Raw genomic sequence first — 24,581 nt, forward strand, 5'->3', positions numbered from 1 at the left:
ATTTGAATTAATTCCTCAACTGCTCTAACCATACTCTTCCATTAACCAAGAGTATTCCACTTGGTTGTTGCTTGTGGTGTGTTCTTGTATGACAGGTAGGAGAGGAGAGACATCAACCCCTCCATATACCGAACCAGAGAGGACCCTTCATAGACTTAGAAGGGAAGCAAGAAGGAAGAGGGTACTGGGAGAAGAAGAATCTGAAGGAGAATCTGAGGACAACTTTGAGGGAGCTCTAGATCTCAACATGGATAGAGAAGTTCACAACCATGAGAGGGATGATGGAAACAATGCCATTCCTGAGAGAAGGGTTCTTGGTTCATACATAAACCCAACCTCTGGGAATTGTGGTAGTAGCATTCAGAAACCACCCATTCAGGCCAACAATTTTGAACTCAAACCACAGCTAATATCACTGGTGGAGAACCATTGTTCATTTGGTGGGAGTGCTAATGAAGATCCAAATCAACATCTCACCAAATTCCTGAGAATTTGTGACACAGTGAAGTCCAATGGAGTCCAGGAAGATGCCTACAAACTGCTCTTGTTCCCATTTTCACTTAGGGACAAGGCAGCTAAGTGGCTGGAATCATTCCCAAGGGACAGCCTAACAACCTGGGATGAGGTGGAGAGCAAGTTTCTGGCACGTTTCTACCCCCCACAAAAGATCAATAGGCTTCGATCTGAGGTTCAGACTTTTAGACAACAGGATGGTGAGACTCTCTATGAGGCATGGGAGAGGTTCAAAGAGTTGACAAGGAAATGCCCACCAAACATGTTCCCTGACTGGGTGCAATTTCATATTTTCTATGATGGACTTTCTTATGAATCAAGGAAGGCTGTAGACCATTCATCCGGAGGTTCATTGAACAGAAAAAAGACTGTGGAAGAAGCCATTGAAGTGATTGAGACAGTGGCTGAGAATGAGTACTACTATGCTTCAGAGAGGCACAACACTAAGGGAGTGATGGAGCTGAACCATGTTGATACAATTCTAGCCCAAAACAAGGTGTTTGCCAAGCAACTAGCAGAGCTCACCAGGAAATTAGACACAAAGCAAGTGGCTGCACTACACACACAAGATCAAGAGGAAGTAAGCACTGAAGGAGGTGATTGGGAAGAGGCCAACTATGTGGGAAATCAACAAAGGCAACCATATGATCTACATTCCAACACTTACAACCCAGGATGGAAAAACCACCCAAACTTTGGGTGGGGAAACCAGCAAGGCCAACCACAAAACCACAAACCTTACAACCACAACCAACATAACAATTCCACATACCAAAACTCCAACCAAAGATCATACCAAGCCACACAAAACACTTACTCCCAACCACCATATCATGGCCAAAATAACCAACCTGCCCAACCTAATCCGAACCAACAATTTCAAGATCAATTAAACAGGATAGAAGGAAGGTTAGTAAACATGGGTCAGGACATAAGTGAGTTGAAAAACTTTAGGGACGATGTGAGATCAACCTTAAGAAACCATGGCGAAAAACTCAAGTGGATGGAGGCTCGAGTAGGAGAACTTTCTCAACAGGCCCCTAAGTCAACTGCAGTGTTCCCTAGTGACACAGAAAAGAATCCTAAAGGGGAACAAAAGGGAGTGAGATGGGAAGAATGCAAGGCCATCACCACATTGAAGGAAGTCTCAGAAGAAGACAGAATCAGACCCTCAGAAAAGGAGCCAGAAATCTTGAAAGAAAGTGTGGAAGAAGCTAAGCAGGAAAGCGAAACGGAGCAAGCTAAGGATATGCAAAAGGAAGGCACGCTGGAAACATACCAACCAAAAGCACCATTTCCTCAGAGGTTAGGAGGAGGTGAAAAAGGGAAAACATATTCAAGGTTCCTAGAGACATTTAAGTCTCTCCATATCAATATTCCCTTTCTTGATATCCTCCAGCAGATGCCTACACATATCAAGTATTTGAAAGAATTGCTGAGCAAGAAAAGAGTTTTGAAGGGAGGACAAACTGTAATAATGAACAAGGAATGCAGTGCACTCATCAAGAAGGACAGAGTCTCTAAGAAAACAGACCCAGAAAGTTTCCATATCCCTTGCATCATAGGGGAAACAAAAATTGATAGAGGATTCTGTGATCTAGGAGCTAGCATAAATGTGATGCCTCTGACTCTTATGAAGAGGCTACAACTGAATGAGGTAAGATCCACTGATGTAATCATACAACTGGCTGACAAAACTCAAAAGCAAGCTGAAGGGGTAGTGGAGAATGTGCTTGTGAAAGTGGGAAATTATTTCTTCCCTACAGACTTTGTCATTTTGGACATGGAGGAAAGCTACCTACACCCTATCATTCTGGGAAGGCCATTTCTAGCCACTGCTAGAGCGCTCATAGATGTAGAACAAGGAGAGCTAATTTTGAGAATACATGATGAACAGCTCATTTTCCATGTTTTCAAACCTGCATCTGACCCTGAACCAGAATCTGAAAAGCCTAAGGATGATAGTAGCCATCTCTGTTCGGAGGAAAGCAATCCAGCAACTAAAACTCTAAAACAGTCCTTGGAAGGCAAACAAGATTTGCAAGAGTTAAAGCCACAAGAATTAAAAGAAACAAATAAGAAGGAACCTCCTGGCATAAGAGTCAAAGAAGAAGTCCTCAAGAGAGAGGGAAGAATTGTAAAGAAAGTGCCAAGAGGGTGGAGAAACAAGAAAATTCCCACTAAAGGTTTCTCTCCGGGAGATGAAGTGATATCAAGTCATTATCTGCCAATGCCACCTGGCCTCAAAACCATTCCTTCACAGCTTCCTCAAGTGTTCACAATCAGGAAAGTTCTTTCTATGGAACATTTGGAAATCATAAAGGAATCAAATGGGGATGTTTTCATAGTGAGAGGAGAAGACATCAAGCACTACAATCCACCCTAACAAGGGACAACCGTCAAGCTAGTGACGTTAAAGAAGCGCTTCATGGGAGGCAACCCATGTTTTTAGTATCCTTACTCTTTATTGTTTTACTCTGCATCTAATAAAGCATGGTTTCTTATGCATGAACGTGAATCCTCAGGACAACCGTTGATAAGGTGCACTAAACATTACATGTAAAATACAATTGGTCTCTAAGTTTGGTGTGCCTGAAGGCATCTCCAAATCTTATGCAAAATTGTATTTAGTTTTTCATTCAAGGTGCACAACCAAACATTAAGTTTGGTGTTCCTTTTTGAACACAGTTAATGAAAAGCAAGAAGTTCCTCTGGATTTAGAATTTCATGACAAGTATACCATTTGCATGTCTTAATACTTTGATTTCAATTACTTTAGGTAGTGAAATTGTTTAGGATCAAAGAGTCAAGGTGACTATGATTTATTAAGAATTATGCACATTCATTAAGGACACTAACATGGATTTCATGTCATCAGGAGACATTACCAAACACTAAGTTTGGTGTCCAATAATAAGTGTGCATACATATAAAAGTCACGGCTATAAGCTCATAAAGTTAATCATTGATCTACAATTCAAAAAGAATGAAAAACATGTGCAAGTGCTTTTCCTTATTCACATGACCGAAAAAAAAAATGATAACAAATTTGTTTGTTTGTGCAGGTACAAAAGGAAGGATAATAATGGAGGAAAAAGACAAATGGGGAGGCACGGTGCTTGGTCAAAAAGGAAGTTCAAAGGTCTTTGAAACTAACAAATGGGAAAAAGAAGTTCTGCATGAAAAGATAGCTACATGTACAACCTAATGCACCTAGAATACTTCCAAGAAAGTGAAAAGCAATTCGTCCTTTTCCCTAATTCATATATTTACCATCAAGCCATCCTTCACAAATCACCCTAGCCGTCCATTTTTCACTTGCTTGCAATATAAAGAAGCAATTAGGGAACGAGCTCCACACCACCAAAGCTCCTTCTTGCACATTTCCTTTCATCATAGCATAACTATCTCTTGTCGAAAACAACCTCACCACTCTTCTAACCACATTTTCTTACTTCACCTTGTCAACCTTAGCTTGTTACTCTCCAAAACTAAAGAACCAATGGCAGCCTCATCTAGCCACAAAAGAAGAAAAGACAAGCAACCCATGGAGGAGGAAAGGGAATTTGATGCATGGAAATACAAATCAGTTTTCCATGAGATCCAAGCCGAATGGATGAGACCTAAAAGGGTACTAGCTGAGGTTCCCTTTGACCTGGAAATGGATGAGTTCCCAGGTATTTGGGAGAAGATCAAAAAGAGGAAGTGGGAGCTCTTGACTAAGCCAATCACTAAGATCAACATCAATCTGGTGAAGGAGTTTTATGCAAATGCAGTGAGGGAGGATCCAACCGTGGAACCTACCTACAAAAGTTATGTGAGAGGGGTGGAAGTTGATTTCAGCCCCAAGGCAATCATGAAAACTCTTGGCCTGAAAAACATACGTTTCAGCCAAGCAAGTTATGAGGAAAGGATGATAGGAGAACCTGACTATACGACTATTGCTGAAGACCTTTGTGCCATCAGAGCTGAATGGGTAAGAAAAACAAAAGGGGCTCCAAGAGTCTTGAGAAGGGGAGACCTAACACCTGAAGCTAAGGGGTGGTATGCAATAGTTAGGAGATCCATCCTACCCACTGCAAACTCTTCAGAAATAGTCCCTAAAAGAGCCATCTTGCTACATTGCATTATGGTGGGAGGAGAGATCAAGGTTCATAAACTCATTGCTGATCAGATACAAGAGTTTAGTGAGAAAAGTGACCCTGACTCCTGGCTCCACTTCCCTAGCACCATCATTAGACTATGCATTGATGCCCAAGTACCACTTGAAGATGAAAGACCTAATTGGCTATATCCTGGAATGGCCATAACTGCTCACAGAATGACTCTTGGCCCAACTCCCCCAAGACATACAAAAAGAAGAAATGAAGAAGGGCAACAAGCAGAAGAGGAGCAAGAAGCAGAGCAAGAAGGAGAAGAAGAGCAAGAAGAGCAAAGAAGTCCAGAAAGAAGGCAACAAGTTCCCAGAGACCCCATTGATATGAGCAGAATGCAGGAAATCATGGAAGGAATGTCTCAACAATACATGAGGTCTCAAGAGAGGCAAGAGGACTTTCACCTCAAAATGATGGACATGCAAAGGAACTTTGAATCAATATTCCTAGATCTGCAAAGGGAACAGAATTTACAATTACAGGAATCCCTCAGCCACATATGCCAACACCAAGATGCCAATATCTTGGCAATCAAGAAAGCCACCACTTTGCAAAATGCAAGATACTCAGTTCAAGCTGATTACAACATCAGCTCTCAAATCAAGCTTAACTACATAGGGGAACATCTATACAAGATGGACCCAGCATTCCCATCTTTTGATGAGTATTTCAAAGGGAGAAAAGAAGGAGAAATAAACAAGGCGATGATCCTTGAAAAAGGAGTGGAAGAAACAATGAAAAAGGCTGGATTCTGGACAAAGCTCATGAGAAAAGATAAAGGAAGTACAAGCGGTCAAAAAGAGGTAAGAAGCAAGAAGAAGCAGAACCCCAAGAATCAAAAAGAACCAAGCAACAAATGAGAGGTGGTCTTGTTCCTTAATAATCAAATAATAGTTTATGAATTGTCTTTATGAGCTTTCTTTCATTTTAAGTCAATTTGTATGTTTGTTTGTTTACTGCTTTGAATAAAGTGAATGCCTAGATGTTTGGATATAACTTCACCTTCTTAAACAAATGCTTGCCATGCTTGTTCTGTTTCCAAAAATAAAAGAAAAGTTTGAACAAAAGTAACTTGGCTCAATTAGTGACAAATCAAGTAGAATTAAGTGGTGGTATGCATGCTTGATTGTTTAGTCAGCTCACTGGAAATTGAGTGTAGAATTATCATTTTTGTGTAGAAGTTGAATACTGTCTATGGATCTTGATGAATAAATGTCTTTGGCCATGAAAAAGAAAAAAAAAGAAGAAGTAAAAGCCACTGAAAAAGGGCAACCAAAAAGCAAGAAAAAGAATTGAGAAAATAAGCTAGGCACCAATGGTTTGAACTTCTGAGACAAATGCCTGTGGTGTTTATGTATTAAGGATATGCTTGGATGAATAGGTTCGGAGGAGTGTTTCAACACTTGGTAACTTGGGTTAACTAACCCGAGATTATCAACCAAAAGTCCATTATCAAGAGCAACCTAAATACAAAACATTTAGTCACACAAAGAGGTGCTGGGCACCAATGTCTCAAGAAGAAATGTGAACTAAAATGCCTGTAGTGGATATGTGTAGTGCACTGATAAGAAAAAGAAAATGCCAAAGGCTTGTGCAACACATGACACTGAGCAAACAAGGAGCAAGGGAGCTCTAAGAAAAAGAAAAACAAAGAAAGGAAATGTGCCAAAGACATAAGAATAACAAGAGGCCATAGCAGTGTTTGATGGATGCAATGAAAAAGTGATAATCCTACCTGATAAGAATGAAAAAGTGATACTGCAACTTTCTGCATAAAACCCTTCTGATGAACTTCAAATGCTTGCTAATATAGCCAATGTAATTGCTTTTTGTTTCATACTTGTTTTCTCAATTAACTCAGGACTTTCTTAGGGACAAGCAAGTATTAAGTTTGGTGTTGTGATGCCAAGGTATCTTAGGCTAGTTTCACTAGCATTTTTCTGTTAGTTTTAGTTGTTTTATGCATTTTTTTGAGCTTAAAGTAACCAAGAATGGTTAAATGAACAACAAAGTAATGAATCATCCAAACAGTGTAATTTTGATGCAAATTCCATGAGTTTTTAGTTATATTACTTGAATGCTATGAATGGATGAATTCTCATGAAATTTTGCAAGATTTTGATGCAATTGTTTGGATGATTTCAGGGAAGAGAGGCTAGGCAAGGAAGCAACAAAATCAATGAAGGAAGCTTGAAATTCAAATGGGACGTTTAAGCTCCAGTTTAAGCCTAAACTGGAGCTTAAACGCCAAAATTATGAGAAGAGAGGAAATGCTGTAACTGGCGTTTAACCTCCAGTTTGACCTCAAACTGGAAGTTAAACGCCAGAATGAGAAAGGGCACTAAGGAGCATTCCACGTTTAACCTCCAGTTTGACCTCAAACTGGAGGTTAAACGCCAGAATGAGAATTGAACTAAGGGAGGCACAAAAGCATTTCCACGTTTAACCTCCAGTTTGACCTCAAACTGGAGGTTAAACGCCAGAAGCAATAGAGAGGCACCAGAAGAGTTCCACGTTTAACCTCCAGTTTGACCTCAAACTGGAGGTTAAACGTGTTCGATGGTTTTTCTCCTCCAGGGTGTGTTCTTCATTTCCAAGTTTAACCTCCAGTTTGACCTCAAACTGGAGGTTAAACGTGTTCGATCCTAATGGCCTCCAGGGGTTGCTTTCTTCATTTCTAAGTTTAACCTCCAGTTTGACCTCAAACTGGAGGTTAAACGTGTTCGATCCTAATAGCCTCCAGGGGTTGCTTTCTTCATTTCCAAGTTTAACCTCCAGTTTAACCTTAAACTGGAGGTTAAACGTGTTCGACTATGTACACTCCTGGGGTGCTTTCTTCCAATTCCACGTTTAAGTTTTAGTTTGACCTTAAACTGAAACTTAAACTTCAACTTAAACGCCACTCTTTGAAAGGGTTTCTGGGCCAATTATATTGAGGTTTAAGTTAGCATTTGAGCACAAATATTAACTTAAACCTATTATGGTATGAAACCCAATTGAATATCATAGTTTATGGGATTGGGCCTGAAGAATTGATGAGTCTGGAACTTCAAATTGTTGAGTCTTGTATCATTACTTGTTTATCACTAAGTTTGCTCAATGAATGTTACAGAATGGGATCACAGCCTCATCAGGATTATGGATCATAAACCCAAAGTAAAAAGGAAATCAGGGAAAGGCCTCAAAGCCCAAGAATCACAACAGAAGCTCAATTTAGAAAGTGTATAAATAGGATAGAATTGAAGTCAAGGAGGACTTTTTTTTTACTTTTGGACACTTGAGAATTTTTCATCAATTTTTCTAGTTTTGAATTCGGAGCTATGACTCACTAAACCCCTTTCATTGGGTTAGGGAGCTCTATTGTAATTCAATGAATCAATAATAGTTTTATCTTCTTCTTCAATCTTTTCTCTTGAATTTTGTTAGAAAGCTTCTCGATCTAATTCCATTGGGTAGTTGTCTTGGGAAAGAAACTACCCATAATTGGAATCCTTCGGAACCTTAGGAAAGGAATGGAGGATTCATGCTAGAGAAGCTTTCTCACAGTGAATTGGATTGGGGTTTGGATGGATATTGTGACATGTAATCCTACCAAATTGTGGTTCATGAAACTGTGTGGTATAATCAGTGATCGAGCTTCATCTCTTCTTATGAACATTTAAACCAAGGGATTGGGAATTTGTTTGTTTTTAGAGAGAATTGGTGAGCCAAGGAATTGGGATCCAATCATATAAGATTGCCAAGCAAGATTCAATGAATGCATTGGTCGAGGAAGAGATGAAAATGTTTTGATTCGGAGATCTCAATATCTCCTCATACCCAATGAACTCCCCATCTCTGATCTACCTTTTCTATTTACATTCTGCAATTTCAATTCATGCAAATCCTCCCCAATTCCCTTTTAATTTCAGCAATTTACTTTTCCGCACTTTAATTCTCGCAATTTAAGATTCAGTCATTTCAATTCCTTGCAATTTACATTTACCGCCAATTTACTTTATGCAATTCACACCCAATTCTTGATTCCGCTCAACTAATCAAACTTCTAATTCGAATTGCTCATTCAACCAATCCTTGTGGGATTCGACCTCACTCTATTGTGAGTTTTTACTTGACGATAACCGGTGCACTTGCCGGAAGGAATTTTGCCGATTGTGCAATTTCCTTAATCGTAGCTATACTCAGTTATAGCACATCAATCATCCATACCAGTGATATCACACACTCCTTTATCTCCCAATTTGATCTTGCTAAAGTTTTCAGTAGTATAGGATGAAAAATTCACGTTTCGGAGTGACATGACATGAGGCACCAGAGTCCATAATCCAAGTGGAATCATCACAGGCAAGATTCACATAATTTTCATCATATGTCATAAGAACATCTTCATAAACAAAAGCAGCAGTTTCTTTATCACTATCTTTACCTTTGTCTTTGTTTCTTCCCCTTGATTATTCTCTTTTCAAGAACCTATAATATCTCTTGATATGCCTCGGCTTGCCACAATGGTGACAAATGAACTCTTTTCTTGGCTTGTACTTTTCTCTTGACTTGCTTCGACTCTCTGACTTGTCGGAACTACGAGGTTTTCTACTTTGACTTCTCCCTCGTGACTTTGAAACAAGTGCTTCTGACTGGGTGGAGGCATTAGTCAAACCTCGCTCTTTTCTTCTGGCTTTTTTATTCAACATGCTCTTTTTAACCATTGCTAACGTCAATTTCCCATTTGGAGCTGAGTTAGTCAGTGTCATAACCAGAACTTCCCAACTATCAGGTAAAGAGCTCAATAACAACAAGGCATGTAACTCATCATTCAAAGTGATTTCATTATTTGTCAGTTGGTTCACCGTCTCCTGAAAAATGCTCAAGTGCTCCGCCGTTGATTTACCTTCAATATACTTCATATTGACAAGCTTTCTAATCAAGAATGCTTTGTTTTGCACATTCTTTCTCTCATATAAGTCCTTCAATTTCTTTCACATCTTCTCAGTATTTGTTTCAGTGTCTACATGTGGATACACACTAAGATCAAGCCATTGCCTAATCAAAGCAACTGCCTTCCGATTCAGCTTCTTCCATTTAGCATCGGATTTAGTACCTTTGGATTTATCCCCCTCCATAGGATCATACAAGTCCTTACTATACAACATATCTTCCATGAGGATCTTCCAAATCGATTAATTTTGGGAAATCAATTTGACCATATTCGGTCCATGAGTATTTTTCTCCATTTAATCAGCACAGAGATAAACAACCAGAGCTCTAGATACCACTTTGTTGCGAAAACTCAACAAAGGTTCAAACAAGAACCTGTCTAACAGCAGAAGCACCAGAAATAATTTTTTCACAACTTGTGCGATTAAATAGGCAATACCAAAGATACTCCAAGCAACAATTATAATGGCAGAAATTAAATAATCAGACAGTAGAATTTTAACGTGGAAAAACCCCAAAAGAGGGACAAAAAACCCACGAGACCTAGTCTAGAAAAATCTTTCACTATCAGAATAATGGGTACACAAACAGTCTTTTTAGTGACACTAGAGCATCTCAACAATCAACAAAATACATCACCAAAACTTGTGGAATCAACATAAATCCTCCACAAAAATGGGTATCTCAAATCAAGAAAAAGAGAAGGCAATACAACTAGCAAGTTATATCCTAATGTTCATCTCTACACCAGGAATAATATACTGAAACTTCATAAGAAATGGAGTGAATTTACCAGGTTAATCGGATCAAGATAACTTGCCCTTTTTCCCTAAATTTTCTCTTCTTCTCTTCGACGGCTCACTGTTCCTTTTTTTCTTTTGTTTCTAAATGAGAGAGTAAGGCTCTCGCTCTCTCTCCCTCCGTGGCTTTTTAGCCACTTCTTTCTTTTTTTATAATATGTGGGCCCCACTTGAAGTTGGGGACCCATTAATAATTAAACAAAACAATATATACATCAAAGAATTTTGAATGAGAGACTCACATGACGTTGGCATGTTGAATGTCAGCATCAAGTGCCTTCAGGGAGTCTTGAAAAGAGGGTGCTGCGTCAAGCATTTGGTATTAGTATCTGAACATTTTTCTTTACCTTAGAATTATGATCCTTTCTTAGTAGAGATGAAATGAGAAAAACAAAGCAGAAAGGAAAAATGGGATTGCCAAAAGCACAATAATACCATGAGATTTTGTATAAGGGAGGTTGTTGAGTGTTGACCGGGAAGGGGTATGGAAAGGTCTATTTTATTCTTGAAGACCTTCAAGTTTTCCATTGTTGACTAGCTCAACGGTTCCAAACTCAACCTTTATATATATTTTTTTCATTAGACACATCACTAATTCTCATTGAATAATAATGCAATGAGATCAAGACAAGATTTCTTTTTGGTGAAAGTTTTACTTTTTCTTGTTACAATAGTACTTGTACTTTAAGCTTCTTGCACAATTCACAATAATCCTTATCATTATTTGGTCTTCAATGTCCATCTTTGATAGAGTACACTTTTTTTCACTTGTTTGATGCTCCCAATTGAAAACTTCTTTCTTGACTTTTTCATAGATTCTTTATCATGCATTAGGGATGTCAATGAAGTGGGGGTGAGGGCGGGAGATGCCTTCCTGCTTTCCGTCTCCGCTCCCGGAATTGATTCCTGTCCCCACCCCGATCCCCACCATGGGATAATTGTCCCATTCTTGTTCTCTATGTTTTTCGTGTTTCTCACGAGGGCATATTCTCCATCTCCCTATGTTGAATATTTATATGAAAATTATGGTAAAAAATAATTAAAAAAAAAGAAACAAACTACAAGACGTTGTTACAAACACAAAAACATATCATATCCAAGATTATAAGTCCAGAAATATAACATAACAAATTATAGTCCATAAAACAAAACCTTAAAATACAACTTCCATTCTAAAAAAAGCCATAAATAAAGTCTTCAACATCAAATATTCTTCCATTGTCAGTATATAACTTCTAACAAACAACTCCATATTCTCTGTTAAAATAATATAAACATGAATACATTAACATACATTATAAACAAGAATACTATATATTAAATAAAAATTTGACATAATAAAAAAATAATTACCTAAACTCTTAAATCCCTCATATCCATCTCATAGTCTCAAATTGGAATTTTCGACCCTGATTTATCTATATTATATCAATCAACAAGTCATGAGAGTTAAATTTGACATGAGATTAAACTTTAATACCAGATAAAAACTTGAGTTATTAGTACTTTTACCTTAAAAGTATATCCAATGCTGACCGCAAATTAACGCTTCAACAAGTTCATAATGCAATTTATTGCGATGTGGATGTAAAACTCGACTACCGGTACTAAAAGCGGACTCTGAGGCAATAGTAGAAATAGGAATGGCTAAAAAATCTCTTGCAATCTTTTGTAAGGTTGGATATTTCACTCTAATATTTTTTCAATAGCCCAAAATGTCAAATTTTTTCAAATTTATTTTATCTACCATAACACTCTCTTCCAAATAGAAATTCAACTCAATTTTTGTAACACATTCTTCAGACGTATCTTCCACGAATTTCAAGTAGATAGAATTAAATTTTTTCTTTAAAGTGATATTCTCTAACATTTAAAGTAGAAACTAAACTATCATCATTTGGAGCTCTTCTTTTAACCCTAGTCTTAAGTTGATATTCACATACTAATTTTTTCATCATTTTCTTGACCTTGCTCAATTAAAACTAACTTTGAGATCCATATATTTTAGAGAAAAAAATTTCAACAACTTCATCTTATATCTAGGGTCTAAGATAACTCTCATAACCATGAATTCATTAATTTGATCCCAATACTTTTCAAACTTACTAATCATATTTGTTGTCATTTTATGAATCATGTCATTAGAACTAAGCATCCATTCATTCAATATCAATCTCATTTCACACACCTTGGAAAAGTATAAATTTGTGGTTGGATATAAAGTGGCAGAGAGCAATTCAGTCACACTATAAAAGACTTCTAATTTATCAACAAATTCATTTGTCATTTCTCACTCATCATTAGATGGTACATATTTATACAGAGATTCACGGTGTCTTAAAAGCTCAAAAACTTCTCTATATGGCAATACAAAAGCAAGCATTAGATAAGTTGAATTCTATCTAGTTCTACAATCAAGTGCAAGTTTTCTCCTATAATTAATATTCAATTGCCTACAAGTCTCTTCAAAATTTTCTTTCTTTTTCTGTGTTGCAACTCAAAAAGAAACACTCTCTCTGATTTTTTCAATGAAAATATATATTGCATTCATGTCATTTTTCACAATCAAATTAGCAACATGAGTACAACAACGCTTGTGAAAAAATTCTTCTCTCTTGATAAAGTTAGATGGTGAAATCTTATCAAGTACAAGATGAATCATGACATCATTTGTACTACAATTATCAACTGTAAAAATTGACAATTTTCTATCTATGTTCCAACCATACAAGGAATTCACCAAACCATCACTAAGAACCTCAACAGTATAGGGTGCAGGCACATATGCATGCAAACCTAAAGTAATGTAAATATAATAAACAGTCATGATATAAAAAATTGACATATATAAAAGATACTAAAAACACAAATAAATTAGAATAATACCTCACAAGATGACATTACAAGTTCCAATCATTATCAATAAAGTGAGTTGTAATTGATATATAACCTTTGTTTTGTCACTCAGCACTCCACATGCTAGTAATTATAGCAATGCGGCTTGAATTTTTTTTTCCAACAATTTTAAAAGCTTTGCCTTTTCAACTTCATACATCTTCTTAGCATCACTTCTCAGTGTATTTCTTGTATAAAATTTGAGCAAAGATTGAGTTTCAGCCATAAACTCATGAAAACTCTCTTGCTCAACAAATAATACAGGGTGCTCATTCCTAATAACTCAACTTGTAAGTGCTCGTTGGCCAAATGTATATGGCTATATTAACTATCAAGTTAGTCTTCTACAGAGTTTGATTCTTTATCATTGAGTAGATTGCTTAATGTCTAAAATAGACATCAGTTTAATTCTTCAACATATCTTGGGATACCAACTTAATCCTTAATTGAATTGATTATTAATTTACCCTGTGCATGACAAATTTGGTGTTTAATGTTTTGAGGGACTAACTTGATGTTCTAATTATCTTTGGAGGAACGATTTACGAATTTGCTCTATCATTAATGACCAACTGATAACAATATTGAAATCAAACATTGTTAATTTCTTTTTTGGGATTAAAGAAGAATTTAAAAATCAAACATTGTTATTACCTGGAGCCAATTAAGTTAAGATTCCCTTATACCCTCATATGTTTGAAATCCCTGATAGAAAGCCCTTCCTCCACTGTCAAGAAAGAAAAGATTCAAAATGCTACTGTTTGCCATAGAGTATTATCTTCTGGTTAGATTTTGTGCATCAGTTGAGGCATGTTTGATTAATAAATAAAAATAACAATGATACTTATATACTAAGCTGACCTTTTCAGGTTTCTATGACTACAATAACGAAGAATTTCAAAGTATTTGTAAGATTGGTGAGTGATTGGATATTGTTAAGTAACTATTGAGTTCCTTTGTTTCTTAAAATTAATTGTCTTATATTTTAAAATTTTTACTCTGAGTAAGAACAGAATTTACTGAAGACATGCTCGAAGCGTGTTCTAAAAGTCTTGGTTCTCAAGTGATTCCTGAGCTAAAGGTACCTCAATTTCATGTTCCTCTTTGAACCTGGTTTGAATCCTGCCTAATATTACTAGTAATTTTCAACCATACTATTGATATGGAGATACAATGAAGCCATATTTCTGGCTTGAAGCAAGTGAGGTAAGAGTATTGTATGCCCTTGGTAATTTTGTTCTTGTTCTCTAGTTCTATCAATGAGTTGTCGTTTGCCTCTTGATTATTGGAATACTGCACACTTCTTTCTATTGCTTAAATGGAAGATATGAGGTCATTTTCTATTAGTGTACTATGTGCCATTGATAAGTAGTACTCAAACTATATTTTCTTTATAGTGTTATATCTCAATTTAACTTGTAGGGAATACTTCTGATCATATATTATCTTATTTATTTATTCAGGTGTGGGAGGTAAAAGCTATAGATTTGACCCTTAGCCCAGTTCACTATTCCAGTTGCAAGCTCAATTCTTGATCCCATCCCCATTCTCAAAATGGTATCTATTTCTTGGTCTTTTCTCCTCTTGCTTGAGTTAATTCCAAGTCTTAGTGTGAGATGGAGTTTTTTATATTGGCGGCTGTGATTTTTCTCTGTTGCATAGAAAACTGAATTTGGAATCTTTCTTTTTTTTTAAAAAAAGAAAAAAAATTATAAAATTTGTTCTGTGAATGCCTTTTGTTTTAGTTGCTTGATTATGCATAAATTTATTTAGAGGGGCAAATCAATCCTACTATGATTAGTTAAGCAAAGTTGGACACTTTCTGCACTGTAGGTTGCTGCTACCACTCCTATAGTTGGGTCCCATGTTTGGGTTGAGGATTCTGAAGTAGCATGGATAGATAGTGAAGTCTTGGAGGTTAATGAAGAAGAAGTTAAAGTCTCTTGCACTTCAAGGAAGACGGTGAGGGTCCTCTGATTTTAGCTTAATGAAACTATTGTTTTTGTATTGCAATATGCCCATACTTTAATTTTCCTTGAAATTCATGTTGTTGTTAAAGTGTCTTGTATTTATCATAAAGACACTGAAGTTCCGCCAAGTAGAGTAGATGATATGACAAAGCTTGCATACCTACACAAACCTGGTGTACTAGAAAATTTGAGATCAAGATATGATATCAATGAAATTTACGTACATATTTCATATTTTGATGATGTTGTATGGTTGGAAATATGGAATGTTATGCTAATTTGTCCAATACTTTGCTTTCAGACTTACACTGGAAATATATAGATTGCGGTGAACCCTTTCGTAAAGCTTCCTCATTTATATGATAGTCATATGATGGCACAATATAAAGGAGTAGTGTTTGGTGAGCTAAGTCCACATCCGTTTGCCGTTGCAGATGCTGCATATAGGTAATCTTCTTTGCTGTACTGTAAATGGAGTCTTAGTGTAATATAATTGTTGGTATTTAAATGAACCTTTGAACATTTGCATTTGTTCTTTAATTCTAACCAAAAAATAAAGCAAGTTTAGGAAGTAACTTCTATTAAGGAAGTAATAATAGCAGAGTAAATAGTAAACACTTTTTGGTAGCAAAAGTTGTGAAAATCTTTGGCCTAACTCTTTGTTGGGTTTATTTTTATGCAGAGAATCAATGAGAATAATGTAGTGATAACTGATAGAATGTGGGCTAGGCTGTATCTTTGACGAATCAACCCAACTTTTTGGGCAACAAGTGTTACAATGAAGATAACATCGAAAAAGAAGAACCATTAAACCAGCTGCTACATGGAGAATTTTCAGATGACACCTTGGTTAAGAAAGAAATTAGCAGCATTTAATAATATGCTTCCTAAATGTTATTGTCATTCCTTTATACCCTTTTACAATGCTATATGCATTTAATTTTTAGTAGTATATATGAGCTTTTTTCTTCTCTCTTTTTTGGGCCCCTCCACTCCATAAAATAGCTGGGAAAAAATTAGCCTCACATTGTTGTTATTTCTGTAATTTTTGTAAAACTTGAGGGATTGAATTTGGATTTGTTAAAATATAATGTCATTTTTAGAGAATTCAACTTTTGATAATAGAAATCTTTGATGTTGGAGAGATTATGACAGTTTAAAACAGTCACTAAATACAGGAAAAAACTATCACAGGAATAAGTAACTTAGTAATGGTTTTAAATCAAAAAACTGTCACTAAAAATATTGTGACGGTTTAAATAGTCACTAAATATGCCTAAAAACTGTCATAAGAATTGGTAACTTAGTGACGGTTTAAAACAGTCATGAAATAGAAAAAATTGTCACATAATTTAGTAATTTAACGACAGTTTTAAAATATCGTGAAATATAGTATAAAAAACACCTTTACAAGTGTGACAAATTAGTGACGGTTTTATACTTTAAAAACCATCACAAACAATTTAGCGACACTCCTTACCAACAGTAGTCCAAAAACGTCACTATGTCAGCTGGCGATGCTCAAATATGTGACGCTTTTTTAACCATCTCAAAACCATTTAGTGACAGTTAAAACCGTCACTAAGCATTAAAAAAACCGTCGCCAAAATGTTGTTTTGTTGTAGTGGTTGGCCTTTCCGTTCCTGTCGAACCTAATGATTGTTGAACCTTTTTCAATATTGATTGCTTTGATCCCCTAATTGTACGAATCGGAAAAATTCTAATGTGAATGTGAAAGTGCTTAGTTCCTTGCTTCATGTCACCTCCAATCTTTCTTTCACAATATTTACATGTTTCCTTCTACTTTCCATCTATTTTCTTCCTCCTAAAATGTTTCCAAGCCTTGAAAGTTAATCCTTTTTTGTTAAGATTGCTTTGCACGTTTTGGCTAACTTCTTGTCGTTTCTCTTGTGTTTCTTAGAGATGTGCTTCAATTGCTTGACCCTCATCACCTTGAGTTGATTCTGTCTCATTATTATTTTTAATAGGAGTCGAGCTAAAACTATCCATCATGTACAATGAGATTTAATACAAAAATACTAAATTAAGATTCAATACAGAAACATTAAGTTAGATTCTCAACTTTAGATACAAAGAAAAAATTCAAAAGAACAAAAAAAATTAAATCAAATACAAAAGAATACATAATAAATCATCAAAACGGCAAAAACAGAGAGGGATAAACTATAAACTGCAATAAATAAGCAAAAAGAACACATAATAGAGAAGATTATACAAAGACACATAACAAAGATTATACAAACTAAGATGTTAAACTACAATAAATCAGTAAAAAGGGCAAAAAACACAGAGAATGATAAATTATAAACTGTAATAAATCAACAAAAGAACACATAATAGAGCGTATTATTCAATATTCAGAATTCAAAAAATACATAACAAAGATTATGCAAAGGAAGAGTATCAAACCCTAACGATTTCATAATTATGAACCCTATATATTTAATTGCTTCAGATAAATAGAAGGAGAGAGAATCAAATCTGAAGTCAAGTAGATGGGGAGGAGGAAGAGGACTGGAAGAGGGCGACCGGTGGTTGCTGCAACATCAGCAGCGATGCTCTCCAGTAGACAACAAGCAATGAAGAGATGGCAGAGCAGTGGGATACAACGGAAGAGAGGAAAAAATGGACACGGCGACAGTCACAAGAATGGATGCAATCACGCAGACACAGGAGTGGAGAAGGGAAGGACGTCGCACCTGAAGAGAGAGAACGACGCGGGGAAGTTATGACGGTGATGGCGCGGTAACGATAAACACTGAGTTGGAGGAGTGGCTAGTGGCGACTGGTGAGGGTGTATGGTGTTATGGCTGAGTGTGGACACAACTATAGGAGTTTTGAACTTTTGGGACTGGAGAGTTGGGGCTTGAGGACGGGGCAGTAATAAAGTGGAGTAGTAGGAGAGAAGGGAAGACATTCAATAAAGTAGGGTTAGGGTTTTCAATATGTGAAATTACTTAAAAACCCCTATATTAGAAATAAATTAAAGGTATTTAAGTAAATTCAAGAATTTCGGAGAATTATTGGGGACGGGATGGGGATTTCCGCTCGGGTTCCCGCGCCTGTTTTGAGGGGATTTTAGTCTCTATCCCATCGTTACGGGAAAAATTTTTAGCCTTCGAGTCTTCATTTGGGGCAGTCCCTGTGGGAATCTTCGCGCTTCGGAGAATTTTAACACCTCTAATATATCACAACTAAATTCATCATGACATCCAAAAATCGATTTAATGCTCTTTGAAATTTTAGAATATTAAAACTATTTTTAAAGAGTTAAAAAAATTAACGTTTATATTTATTCTGTATATTTTATTTAAAATTTGTTTGGACTAAAATTATTATCTCAGTTTGGACCAATTTGAGTTTATTATGTGTTTGGATTAATATTATTCATATTAGACTATTATAATATTTTTGACAAAAATAAAAAATTCAAAAAACTGAAAAGTTCAAATTATATTTTTAGTATTAATTTTAAAAGACTATATTACTTTTTAGGATTAAAGTTACTGAATTTAAATTAAAATTTTAATTTAATTTAAAAAGAGTACAACTCATTTTAGTTTAATTATAAAAAGATAAAAAAATATATCATTTTACGATTATAGTCATTTAATTATTTTAAAGACTAAAAATGTATATTTGAATTTAAAAAGATAAAATTATTCCTTTTCAAGATTAATTTTAAAATTTCGAAATATTTGTTTAAATGTATTAAAAAATTAAAAATATAAATTTAATATAAAAAATTAAAATATTTTTTTTAAGATTAATCTTGGAGTTTCTATTATTTATTTATTTATTATTTTTTTTTGGTCAGGAACAGGTGCAGCCAAACACACCTAGGTGCAATTTCCACGATCAACTCACCTACATCGTTGTTGCTTCCCTGGTTCTGCAACACCTCTGCTCCTTTCTAGTTTTACCTGAACTCATCACTTATCCTTCTCCTCAGTAGTACCGTTTTGCTACGCCATCGCCTCTGTTCTTTCCTGGCTTCAAACTGCTCCGCATGAGATTGGGGTTGATGCCAAAAAATATGGGTTAATACCAGATGAGAGAAATTGGAGTTTCTGTCTCAGGCTGACATTATGGCCGGGTGGCAAGGGGTCAGCGTCGTAGCAAGTGTTGTGGCTGTATACTGGCGGAGGCGCGACATTTCGAGATGGCAATGGAAGGGTGATGTTTAATGATGTGACGAGAGGAGAAGAAGAGACGAGAGTAGGTACTAAGTTTTTTGGATAAAATAAAAAAATAATTAAAATAAAAAGTTAAAATAGATTCAAATTTTTTATTTTTTTATTTAAATTTTACGGAGTTTTAAAACTCCAAACCATAAAGAAATATTGTAATAGTCACCGACAGAAGAAGAGAAGAGAGCCACCTCATTGTTTGTTGGACTTATAAGATTAGGTGAAAATGGTAAAATTAAAAACTTCAGAGTACATTAATAATAAACATCGCAAGAGTTTTATAAATGTGTCTTAAAAAGACGGTTAATAAATTATAATTTAAATAACATAATTTTTTTATTTTTATCTAGAGGTCTCGAATTCGAATCTTTTTCCTAATTTAAAAAAAATGTCTTAGAAAGACTCATTGAAGCTGCAACGGAATAAGTTTTGAAATTATTGAAACATTAATTCAACACAAACATAAGGATTTTTTTACTTATTTAAACTTAAAAAATAGTTAATGATGTGTTCCCTTAGTACAATATTATTTACGTAAATGTCTTGTTTTTATTACTAATAAATCGCATTGGTTAATTTAATTTTAACAAATAAAATGTACGTCACAATAGAATTCGGTGACTTAATCCATTATAAGTTGCTAATAAATCGCACTGGTCATTTAAAAATTTAGAAGACAAATTAAATTACCAAAAGCATATGCGACTTAAGTATAGTAGTATACGTAGTTGCAAAACGTGTCCAGGTGAGTAAAAGAGTAAATCGCAGCGGCTAAACGTGATTTACTCGAACAACAAATAATATCAAATCCAATGTGATTTATGTAAAAAAAAAAAAAAAAAAAAAAACACCTAAAGCCATTGCGATTTAGATGTAAGAAATAAAAATATAAAAGTCACCGCAATTTATATACAGCTGCCAACAAAACAGAACATAGTAATGAATATATCCTTTGTTTTATACTTCTTTAAATGTATCTTTAATAGATATATATATTTTATTCAAAACTTACTCAAATATATCTTTTGTTAATTGTGTTTTTAATAAATTTATCTTCTATTTAAAATTTATTTAGATGTGTCTTTATTAAATGTGTTATTAATTTCATAACTAATTAACAAATCTTTTGTTTTTCAATCATTTCTACGATCTTAAATTATTTCTAAGCAATATATATAAGTACAGGTTACTAAACATATAATAATAATAATAATAATAATAATAATAATAATAATAATAATAATACAAAATTGTAACAAGAACTAATTCAGGATTTTGTATATGTTCTTCAGTTATGAGACTCATATTTTACTGATATAACATACAAAATATTACTGGTCCATAATTCATAACTCACTATAAGCAGATTTATGCAATAATTTAGATCATATCTATAAGATTTGGCATAAAATTGAATTAAAAAATAATAATAAGATGAAAGATCCATTATCTCCATGTTTTGTCGATTTTTAACAAATCGATGGTGGTTTGATTCTAATGGTTTGGGAGCGAAACCAACTCCTCTATGCGAGTACCAGTTTTCTAGAAATGCATCAAAGCACCTTCGATTAGACAAATTTTGACAATAAGAAAAAGAATAAATTTGTAAAATTAATAAATGGAGTTTAGAAATTGAAATTCTTGAAAAACTAACTAAATTATGAAAAGAAGAGTTGCTTGAAAATTAAAAGAAAGCAATAACAATGACTAAAATTAAATTGAAAAGGCTAATTAAACAGAATGAAGTGCAGAAAGATTAAATAAACCAAGGAAGTACCAAACATTGGAAGAATAAACCTAATTGAAATGTTAAATTTTACAGAAAAGGAAATGAATTGAAAAAGAAGGTAGAAGGAACCCTACAGAAAGTATAACTCGATTGCAAACTCAGGGAATTGTTGAGATGTGAGAATGCTTAGAGTGTTTTTCTGAGTGAAAGTTCCAACCACTATCCCCTAATGCTTCACAGTATTTATAGACTATCTTACATAACGGTTAACTTAATTACAATTAATTACAATTAAACAAAAAATCACAAATTTGAACTGCAATCACTCCTGGTAACTGCTCTCATTGTGTGATTGTAGATATTTTCAATATTTTCCTCGTGTGATAAAAGCCACGAACTGAAAAGCTCTTTCAAAAACTCTTCCTGATTCTTCGAATCGAGACTCCTACTCGATTTGGCTTTGTCCGATTAGCACCTCAATCGAAGCCTAAGAATAGAACCGATTACTTTCAATCTTCATCTCGAACCTAGACCTTCTCAAAAAGGTCACACAACTTGTTTCGATTCAATTTATTTGTATCGAAAATATTTTCGATCAACAAATTGCCCCCTTGGATTAATGTGGTTGTTTTCGAAAAAATTATCGAAGATTAGAGTACTTAATCCAACAAACGTCAGTTTTTCAAATCAGCAATAATTATCATTAAAACCCAATTACTGTTTCACTCAACACGTCTCCCGAGGCTTGCGCTCTCTCTCTCACCACTTCACATTCCCCATAAAGTTACTTCTATTCGTATTCCATCTACAGTAACGGCTACGGTGGGTTTAAATTCATCATTCTCGCCTTTGTTCAAACTTCCTAAACCTTATCATTTTCTTAATTCTCTTTACACCTTAAAATTTCTTCACAAAATCTTCAGTCTTTACTCTTCACTAAAATATGGCTGGTTCTTCTTCCTAAACCACCACCCAAGATAAGGGAAAAGGTCACGAAATAATGCCGTCATCTCCATCAGCTCTTCGCATTCTCAACCAAGTAAATGACGAGGTCATCGACGATCCCCAACTATCGTCTAAAGACACCAGAATGCTGATTCCTTTTACTATTGGAGCCGAGACACGCTGTTTTCTCGGACCCATTGAATCTCAAGAAAAGGTGAACAAAAAGCTCTCTTTCTTTCCCAACGCCAAAGCAGAAGATTTATTGATAAATCATTCCTTCAACATTTCTCATTTTATCAACCAGAAAACCTTCCGGAATAATCCGAAGATTAGTCCTAGGGGCTATGATTTCACAGCCTGGTATCGTCATCTTGAACCCACTAAAAGTGCTTATTGGAGATCTTTAGGAATTCATGAATTGCTAAGACTCTCCACTTTGCCCTTACCACACACCCTTGGATGATCAGGGCTATCACCTGTTTCTGGAACAGGATGACGAACAATTTTCACCTCCCCTGTGGAATGATCGGAATGTCTCTTCTGGATGTGGCTGCCATTACAGGGCTTCCAATCAATTCTCCAGACTATACTCCTGACATGCAGCCAAAACATCAGTACAATGTAGTTCTGACCACCTCCTATAGTGATTTCATTGCCCATAACATGGGTGCTGAAGGTACAAAAAATGAACATGTTGCCTTCTTGTTTTACTGGTTGAATGCTATCCTATTTTGCTCTCGGAGCATCCAAATGTTAAAAATTTATCTTCATTTAGCCATTCTTCTCCACGAAAGGAAATCCCTCAATTTGGTCAAACTTCTTCTAGGACATGTTTTTGAAAAAACTTGGTCAATTTGTTTGTGACCTTTGAGACAACAAACTCATCAGTGCAGGAGGCCCTCTATGGCTCCTCCAATTATAGCTTACTGCCATTTTTGAAAATTTTATGACAAAACCTGAAGGAGGCAATACTGATAAACAATATATTGATGGTTTTTGATTGTCTAAATACAAACCAAGTTTTCCAGATACTAAATCAGATGAAGATAAATTTTAGGCTATTTTCTCTCTTTTTCATTCTTGTAAAGACTTTGATAATGATCAACTCAATTTCACTCCTTTCTTGCGTCGCAATCGTGGTCCTGCTTGGTTGGACCGTTTACTCTTTCCTGACACCAATGAAGCAAATGAACTCGCAAATCGAATTTGGACAAATATACTGGATCTACAAGTAATACCAACAGGGTTGTCTTTGCATAAAAAAAGAAAAATTCAAAATTACCCTGTATGCTCCAAACATGACAGCCAGACAGTTTGGATTATCTCAAGTCATCCCAACACCACAACCTCGAAATGACGAACCTTTCTTCCATTTCACTTTAACCACTCAAGAAGACTTTGATTCTTGCCTCTTAAAGAATCAGCAGCGTAAGGACCGCTTCAATTTCATGGTATACGAACGTAGTTTCTATATCACCAAATCTTGTTTTGAATGGTGGGCTGCTTACTACTCTAGGTACACTACAAGAAAAAGGCGCATTTGTAACAAAAAATATTGTTACAAAACGTCGAAATTTTGAAACAAAAGTTTTTTGTAACAAATAAGGGTCCATTGCAGTAAGTCCCATTATAAAAAGTTTTTGTAACGAAAACTGGAACTGTTACAATTCAAAAGCATATTTTGTAACACTTTTTTTTGATACAAAAAAACATAATCCGTTACAAAAGTGGTAACAATTTTTGATCTTGAAGGTATTTTTCGTGACAGTCAATTTTTTTCCTATCAAAAAATTTTGTTACAAAATGTAACATGATTTTGTAACATATTTTTCTTTAGTTACGAAAGCAAATTAATTATTTTGTAACTACTTTTTTTTATTACAAATTACATGCATAATTTACTAAATTATTTTTTAAATTAAATAATATATTAACAATGATAATAAGCAAGTTTACATGTATATAACATGCAAAAACATACATAAGTCAAACAAGATCTTTTTAGCTAAAATTGTCTTGAAACAAAATAACATTAGTTAGTGAGTACATTGATTAGTTCAACCAAAACATAAAAGTTCTAACATACAAAGTTCAACCAAAACATAAAAGTTCTAACATAGATTAATGTCTCTATGCATCAAAACATTGTTGAGCTAATTCTTGGTAGCATATGATCACCATTTCAGCACTCCTGTAAATAAGAAAAACCGAAAGAAAGAAGTTAGAAACAAGATATAACACTGATTTTATTTTTTTCACTAAGTTTTATCCAAAATATTTAGAAAAATTTCGGCAGAACCTCCCCTAAAATTTGGATATTTCCACCGTCCACGGTTCCAACAAACACAACCAATTCGCAACTTATGTCTCAGCCATACCCAACCAAATTTATCAAACCAAATAATAGGACATTTGTCATATTTCAACCA

At 35.0% G+C, this 24,581-nt stretch overlaps 1 non-coding gene and 1 pseudogene across 1 annotated transcript; both read right to left on the reverse strand.

Moving 5' to 3' along the window:
* The window catches only part of LOC112727276 (E3 ubiquitin-protein ligase AIRP2-like), a 90,271-nt pseudogene extending 79,532 nt beyond the window's left edge, over nucleotides 1-10,739 (reverse strand).
* On the reverse strand, nucleotides 674-777 carry LOC112711388 (small nucleolar RNA R71). Its single transcript, XR_003157463.1, has one exon. It is a non-coding gene; the product is annotated as a small nucleolar RNA R71 (small nucleolar RNA).
* Nucleotides 10,740-24,581: the final 13,842 nt, after the last annotated feature.

This window comes from Arachis hypogaea, chromosome 1, assembly GCF_003086295.3.
Source record: "Arachis hypogaea cultivar Tifrunner chromosome 1, arahy.Tifrunner.gnm2.J5K5, whole genome shotgun sequence".
Taxonomy (NCBI): domain Eukaryota; kingdom Viridiplantae; phylum Streptophyta; class Magnoliopsida; order Fabales; family Fabaceae; genus Arachis; species Arachis hypogaea.